Raw genomic sequence first — 7,029 nt, 5'->3', positions numbered from 1 at the left:
TGTATTTTAAGAATTAAGTATTTAAGTATTAAGTCCAGACTATGAAATCCTCTGGGGTGTATAGTAGGTCTCATTTATCTTTCCAAGCCCAGCATTTAGGACAGGGCTGAGACTAAAGTCAATGATTGGAAAAATGACCAGATGACTGAATTTCTGTACCACCTCTTATTTTATGCTAAATATCACTCATTCCTCCTCCTTCCCTGAAATCAAACAGAAAAGGGCTACATATGATTGTTTTGGAAACATATTATCAAAAAGACATCTCAAAAAAAAGGTGTTAGCAGTAGGGCTGTAGACTGGCACCAGTCTTTGGAAGAAATTGTGGCAACGGATATTTTGAAAAAGAAGTCCTTGGGGTGTGCTCAGAGCAGGGATGCTGAAGAAATGGTTCCTCTGTTTACAGCACGCCCAACAGGAATCCTGGCTCACTGTGACAAGGGGCACAAGACTTGTGGCTTCCCTACGAGCAAATACCTACACGTGTCCCCTCTGCACCTGCCCATGGCTGCTGAGCAGGACCAGTGGGACAGGGCTCAATACTGGAAGGAAAGCTGCAGCATTCAGAGGGGGAATTTGCCACCGAAAGCCTGTCTGGTCCACACATGGGTGGGCCAGGAGTGGTCTTACAGGCATAAAGGCTTTGAACCTCTCTTCTCAAGGAAAAGAAAGGAAGACTAGATTCCAACTGTATGCCGTTCTGGAAGAGGCAAAACGATGAAGACAATAAAAAGATCCATGGCTGCCAGGAGTTTGAGGAAGAGGGAAGAAGAGCACACAGAGTACAGAAGTCTTTTAGAGCAGTGAAAACACTTTGTATGATATTGTAATGATGGGTATATGTCATTATACTTTTGTCCAAGCCCACAGAATGTGTAACACTAGTCACTTCACTAGAGTGAACCCTAAGGTGAACTGTGGACTTTGGCGATTATGATGTGTCAATGTAGTTCATCCTCGGTAAAGAAAAAAAAAAAAGGTACCACTCTGGTGAATGATTTGATAATGGCTATGCAAGTGTGGGAAGGGGGTCTGTGGGGAATTTTTATACCTTCCTGTCAATTTGGTTGTGAACCTAAAACTGCTTTTAAAAAAGTCTTAAAATAAAAAATTTTAAAAAAGAAAAAGAAGTCTTTGCTCCAGCAATTCCACTTCTGAGGACCTACGCCAGAGAAATCCACGTATACATGCACAATAAAACTGTGTGAGGATAGTCACCGCAGTGTTGTTTGTAAGAGGTAAAAAGAAAAAAGAACCTGAAAGTCAATCAGCAGGGGAACAGTTAAAAGTGCATGTGGTGCATCCATAGTAATTCATTTAGTCATTTAAGAAATACTTGTAATTGTTAATGTAGTAGCAAAACACCTATTATGTGACAGGTAATGTTAGAGGTTTAAGGGATAAAGAAATGAAAAAGACAACATTTCTTTACTGAGCTTACATTCTAGTGGGAGGATTATGGAACGTACCACCGCAGTGAGAAAAAATGACAAGAAAAGACCTCCAGAGCATTTAAAACTAGTAAAGAAACAAAGAGCCAAGTTGCGAAATAGTAACAGTAAGAATGCATTTTATATTTAAAATCACAAAATAAATCTAGACATTTCTGTATGTACACATATGCACGTGAATGAGAGTTTTTCCTTTTGGGCTGAGCAGACACACGCCACGCTGTTATTACCTCTGGGACAGAGTTAAGATTTCTGGGGACGGCCAAGGGGCATTTTCGTTTCATCCTATCTTGTTTGATTTTGCTTTTTTTCCCCCATGAGAATGCTTTCATGCATTGCTAGTGAAATTAAAAATAAATAAATAAGCATGCTAATGGGAGGTCTAACCGTCATTCCAGCTAAGGAAAAGTAGGCACTGTTTAAACATTAAAGAATCAAACTCAGTTACTATCACAAACCCAGAATAAAAATTGACCTGTAGGATCTTGCCATCCACAGGAAACGGCACCAACCAGTACATGAAACACTGTGCTCTCACCAGCTTCAACTGCCAAGCTTTTATTATTTATCCTAAATCTTAGCTGTTTCACTATTCTCTGGGAAAAAAGAAGAAAATGAATATTCACTGTGTGCTTGACACATTCCAAACACATTTCCTATTTACTATTTCACTTTGTGCCTGGAACTTCAAAAAGTATTACTATCCCTCCATTTGACAGATGGAAAAATCAAGGCTGAGAAGGTTTAACACGTGTGTGCAAGGTCTTGCATACACCAAGTAGCAGGTGATGGAGCCTGAATTTGGATTCAGTCTTTCCTGTCCCCCAGAGCGCCCTGACTCTCCCTCTCTAGAATCACTTAGGAATGGCTGGGGAGCAGTTACCGGATCACAGACTCATGGGTCTGGGTGTCTCCTTGTGCTTTTCCTCCATTTTTAGGAATGCTCGAGAAAAGGCTTTGGTTCATACCCTGGGCATGTTTGACACACTTCTCTCCAGAGTGTCCCATTTTTCTTTGCTCCCAGCTCCCCATGGTACCTCATCTCAAGAGAGATAAGAGAAAGAAACAAGGAACAGTGTCAATGAAGAAGAGAGGGTGAGATACCCAGAGAAGGAGAGGCAGGAGACCACAGAGGAACTGATAAAGCAGGAAGACAGAGAAAATGAACCAAAGGGAAGAGGAGGGCTGGATTTGTGACGCAGTGAACTGTGGGAATCTTGGTCTCATAAACTAAAAGAGTGACAGCTAAGTCATGCAGGAAGGATTTGTTTTTAAATAAATACTTCTCCTAATAGGGTGGGAAGGGGGAGGTTAGTGAAGGATCAACAGGAGAGAAGCGCCCCAGACACCTCCCACTTTCCTTCTGCATCGAGTTGCTGGCAGAGGGTCCCCAGCCGCTGCCCTGGGGGCCTGGCAGACCAGGATGGGGCAGAAGATCTGCAGCCCCGCTGGATCCATGCCCCGGACACACATTTGACACACTTCAGGCCCAGGCATTCACAGAAGCCCTGCACCTTGGATGTCACTGTCTTAGGGATTTTCAAAGTTGGCCTTTGGCCTGAAAGTCCCTGGGCACACATTCAGAATGATAAAAACAAATTAAACAGTGTAGCAGCAAACCAGTGAAATCAGTCATGGGAGAAAAAGCGAGGAAGAGAGAGCTAGAAGATGAGAAGAGAAAAAGAAAAAAGGGAGCAAGAGCTGGGGTGGTGAGGGAGGAGAGCTGGCTGAAAGAAAAGAAGGGAAGGGAAGGGAAGGAGGAAGGAAGGTGTTTTATATTCCTAGGAAGAAATATTATAAGACCGTTCCCTGTATCCTGAAGATCAATAAACGTGGCTGGGAAATAAAGAGGGTTTATTTGAGGGTTAGCGAAAGCCCCGAAGAAGTACAAGATCTTCTGCCAGCTTCCATCAAGCTGCCTCCTAGAAATTAAAAATCCAGGGCCATGATGCACACGGCCCATGTCTATCCACGCCTGGGTCCACATTACAGCCTGGAGAATGTGGCATCATTCGAGGCGTGGCTTTAATGTGAGTAATTACAATTAAGCAAGAACCCCCAGGGGCTATATCACACACACCCTCTATGTGAATTACTGGGGTGAGGCGAGGAGGCGGGTGCCACAAAAGCACAGGAATGTTCTAGAAGAGATAACAGGAAGTGGAATCAAACATGGATGGGGGGTACTGATTCCTACAGATGAGGTCAATTTCCATATTTTCAGGGTAGAAGTTTTAAATTAAGTGGTGGTCCCCAGGACCAGGATTCTTTTAGAAACTTTAAGGGGATGGATTTTGCATGTTACTAATTTTCTGAGGCTGTATGGTGAGTGATCTGACACTACGCCTGAAGGAAAGTTAGAATTTTATTAACTAAAGTTGCATGTTTAATATTCTCTAGTAATCCTCCCTTAAGTGTGCAGACTCATTTGGTGATTTTTCCAGAAAGATCTAAGCTTTTCCATCTCATGAGGTAGATGGTCAGCCTGCTTTTGGTCACAGGGGCTGCTCACAGGCAAAGGTTATCCTTTTTTCCACCTCTATTTCCACCCTGGGATCCTAAGTCCTGCTGAACCTATTCCAGAAGAGTCTGGAGTCTTAGAAGTAGCTGCCTTCAGCTTTCCTCTCCAGGCATCCTGGCCGCCACCAGCTCTAAGCATGGCTTTTCCTTGTGGGCGTCAGCACTTGGAGGGTCAAGATCAACTGCTGAAGACAGCAAAGTCTGACGCTGAGCCCCAGCAGACACTGCTCAGTCGATGCCTTTAGCGGAATCACTGAGTCTGATCCTAGGTATCTAAGAGCAACGCCGGCCCCAAGATCACAGGCTCCCAGAGCCCGTTATCCATATGTGGCCTCTTTCAGCATCTCCCACTGCTTCTCCATGCTTAGAATGAGATATTGACTGTTGTAGGTGGAGGACACCTGCTTTACGGCCAGCACAGTGCTAGGTGCTCTATATCTCTAATTAAGCCTTCATATTACAGGACGTATTGTTACTCACAAATTCACAGGTGAGGAAACTGAGGCCTAGAGAGGTAACTGGGTCAGATTCACATAGTTGGTGGTGAAGTCAGTGCTCAAATCCAAGTTATCTGGCTGCATTAGGCTTGCTCTCTTCATCGTCCTGCCTTCAGTCCCAGTGCCACCAGTGAAAGTCCACCAACAGATGTGGTTCTGGGGATGTTTCTACTTTCAAGAGTCTCTCCACCGAAATCCAGACACTCTAGAAGTGATGAGGGTTCTGGGGAGACTCCTTTGAGAATTCTAACACATTAACAGGGATTTGCTGGAAGTTACTCACTTTAAGGCCTTTTTTTTTTTTCTTAGAACATGGAGAGGTGAAGCTAAATTTCAAGAAGAGTGATGAGAGTTTGCACCAGAAAGTGCTGTAAGAAATGCCCCTTAAATTATGGATTTGCAAGTGGAGGAGTCTAGGAGTGGCCAAATGGGTGCCATACCCCAGACTGGGCAGGTGGATGTCTTATTTACACAGTGGGCAAAACTTGCTTTTTGTGTCTCTGATGCAGACAGAGTACCTATCAACGCTTAATTTGGTGGAAAAAATTCAGGATGTTGCAGTTGGTTGTCTATTTCTGGCAGCCTTCAACAAAGTACTATGAGAGGCAGGCTGGAGGTGGCCTGTACTCCAGCAGAAAGTGAAGGGAATATAGCTTTGCTAAGAGAGGTCCGTTCTGTCTATGGTCTGTAATTCAAGATGGTGGAAAGCCCTTACCATGGGGCCTGTAGGGCTGGCAAAGCCACATTTTCTGTTTCAGTCCGAGGTTAATATACACAGGCCAGAGGGTTCCCAGGAGACAAGACTGGGACATGGAAAAAATCCTGACCCACCCTCTTCCTAGGTTTTCCTTGCACCTCCTATTAAACATTCTTTAAGGTAGGGGAGACTCACATGCCTTGTGAAGCTGTATCTGGTAGCAGTCTAAGGGTAGAAGAAATAAGAATCTCTCTATCCAAGGCTATTGTTTTTATTTCCTTCAAAGCACAGGCTAAAATGAAGGGGGAGGCCATTAAATTAGGCCTTGACTAAGGTAGTGCTTTCAAACTCTGGGTGTGACCCATTAATAACTTGTAAAATCAATTTGGTGCACTGTGACTGGATTTTCTCTCCTTCCTTCCTTTCTTCTTTTTCTCTAATGGAATAGAATAGAAAATACCAGCCTGCACCTCGTGCAGTGATGGTAAGTACTATTGCAATAAACTTGTGATCTGGTTATACATACAGATTAATCCATATACATGCATAATTATATACTGGGTTGTGAGGTAAAATTCATTTCTTATTATGAGTTATGGCCAAAAAGTTTGAAAGCAAGCAGTCCAGACATATCGATAACACATAGAGGATTTTGGCTAGGAAAGAGAAATGTCCAGGTTTGAAATGCACAACCAAACAAAATCTCTGGCTATGGTTGCTACCCAATGGACTTGATCAGAAGCAAAAGATGGAAATCCCATTTACTTTTCTTTATGTGTGGATTGCCACAGAAACTCCGTGAAAGTGTGACAGTAGTTTGCTCAAACCTTAGGACAGACTTTAGGACAATACCTACCCCCACCACCCCCAACTTTCTCTAAATGGTTGTGAAGTGCTAAAGCAGTATGATTCCCAGAGAGCACATCCTTCCAATTTCTTTCTCAGATATGCTCATGGAGAACAAATGGAAAAAAATGATCCTCCTTGGTCTTTACTGGATACCAAGAATGTTTCCTACTGCCAGGAGTCTTAATTATTTCTATTCTACAGGATGTGCTATGTTCTTTCCCTGTTTTTACCAAACAGAGTTTTTATTGTATAGATCTTGTCTTTTATCCACTCCGTTGAGTGTACTAGGGGTCGATAACTTATCACTTAACCACAGGTCACTGAACCACAAGAAGTTACCTCTGGGTTTCCAGGAAAGAGATTTCACAGGATGTAGTTATACAAAGAACCTTTAGGTTCTTTCCATTTGAATTGCCTGAACTTTTATGTAGTTATGGGAATTTGTGAAAGTGTTTCTGTAGAAGATGGGCATGAACAGATACTGAGTGGCCAAAGGGGTGGACTGTAGTTGGCATTTATTGGTTGCTACCAGCATCCATGGCCCCTTCTCTCATCTTAACAGCATCCCAGTTTTCCTTCAGGTAACTACACCCTCATGCAGCCCATGGACTTTGTGGGCTGTTCCAGCTGTGAGTCAGCCAGCTTGAGTTACTTAGCACCTTTTATTTCCCTGATTACAGTTGTCCCTTCAATACTGGGCACTGTGTCCTGGGACGGTCCCATCAGGTATATTGCAGGAGTCTTACTTGCAGTAATGGTATGGAAGCACTCTCTACCACTGAACATATATAAGGAAACGCAGGGCTCCAAACCTGGCTGGTGGGCATCCTATGCCTCCAAGGGGAAGAGACCTTAGGATGAGGTCAGCCTTGTGGATGACAGGTGGAGAGGAAGAAGAGCTCTGGCTTTTCATTATGCTCTTGTGCACTTGAACCAACCAGCCACAGGGCCTGCCTCACCTCTTGACTGTGAGCCAGTAAGCCCCTCACTGAAATCTGTTTGAGTTGATTTCTGT

At 43.6% G+C, this 7,029-nt stretch overlaps 1 non-coding gene across 1 annotated transcript; it reads left to right on the top strand.

The window, feature by feature from the left end:
* Positions 1–356: 356 nt before the first annotated feature.
* On the top strand, positions 357–485 carry LOC116281979 (small nucleolar RNA SNORA11). Its single transcript, XR_004191454.1, has one exon. It is a non-coding gene; the product is annotated as a small nucleolar RNA SNORA11 (small nucleolar RNA).
* The last annotated feature ends 6,544 nt before the right edge of the window (positions 486–7,029 follow it).

The sequence above is a fragment of the Vicugna pacos genome, chromosome 9, assembly GCF_048564905.1.
Source record: "Vicugna pacos chromosome 9, VicPac4, whole genome shotgun sequence".
In the NCBI taxonomy this organism is placed as follows: Eukaryota; Metazoa; Chordata; class Mammalia; order Artiodactyla; family Camelidae; genus Vicugna; species Vicugna pacos.
This window is presented reverse-complemented; position numbering and strand designations above follow the sequence as displayed.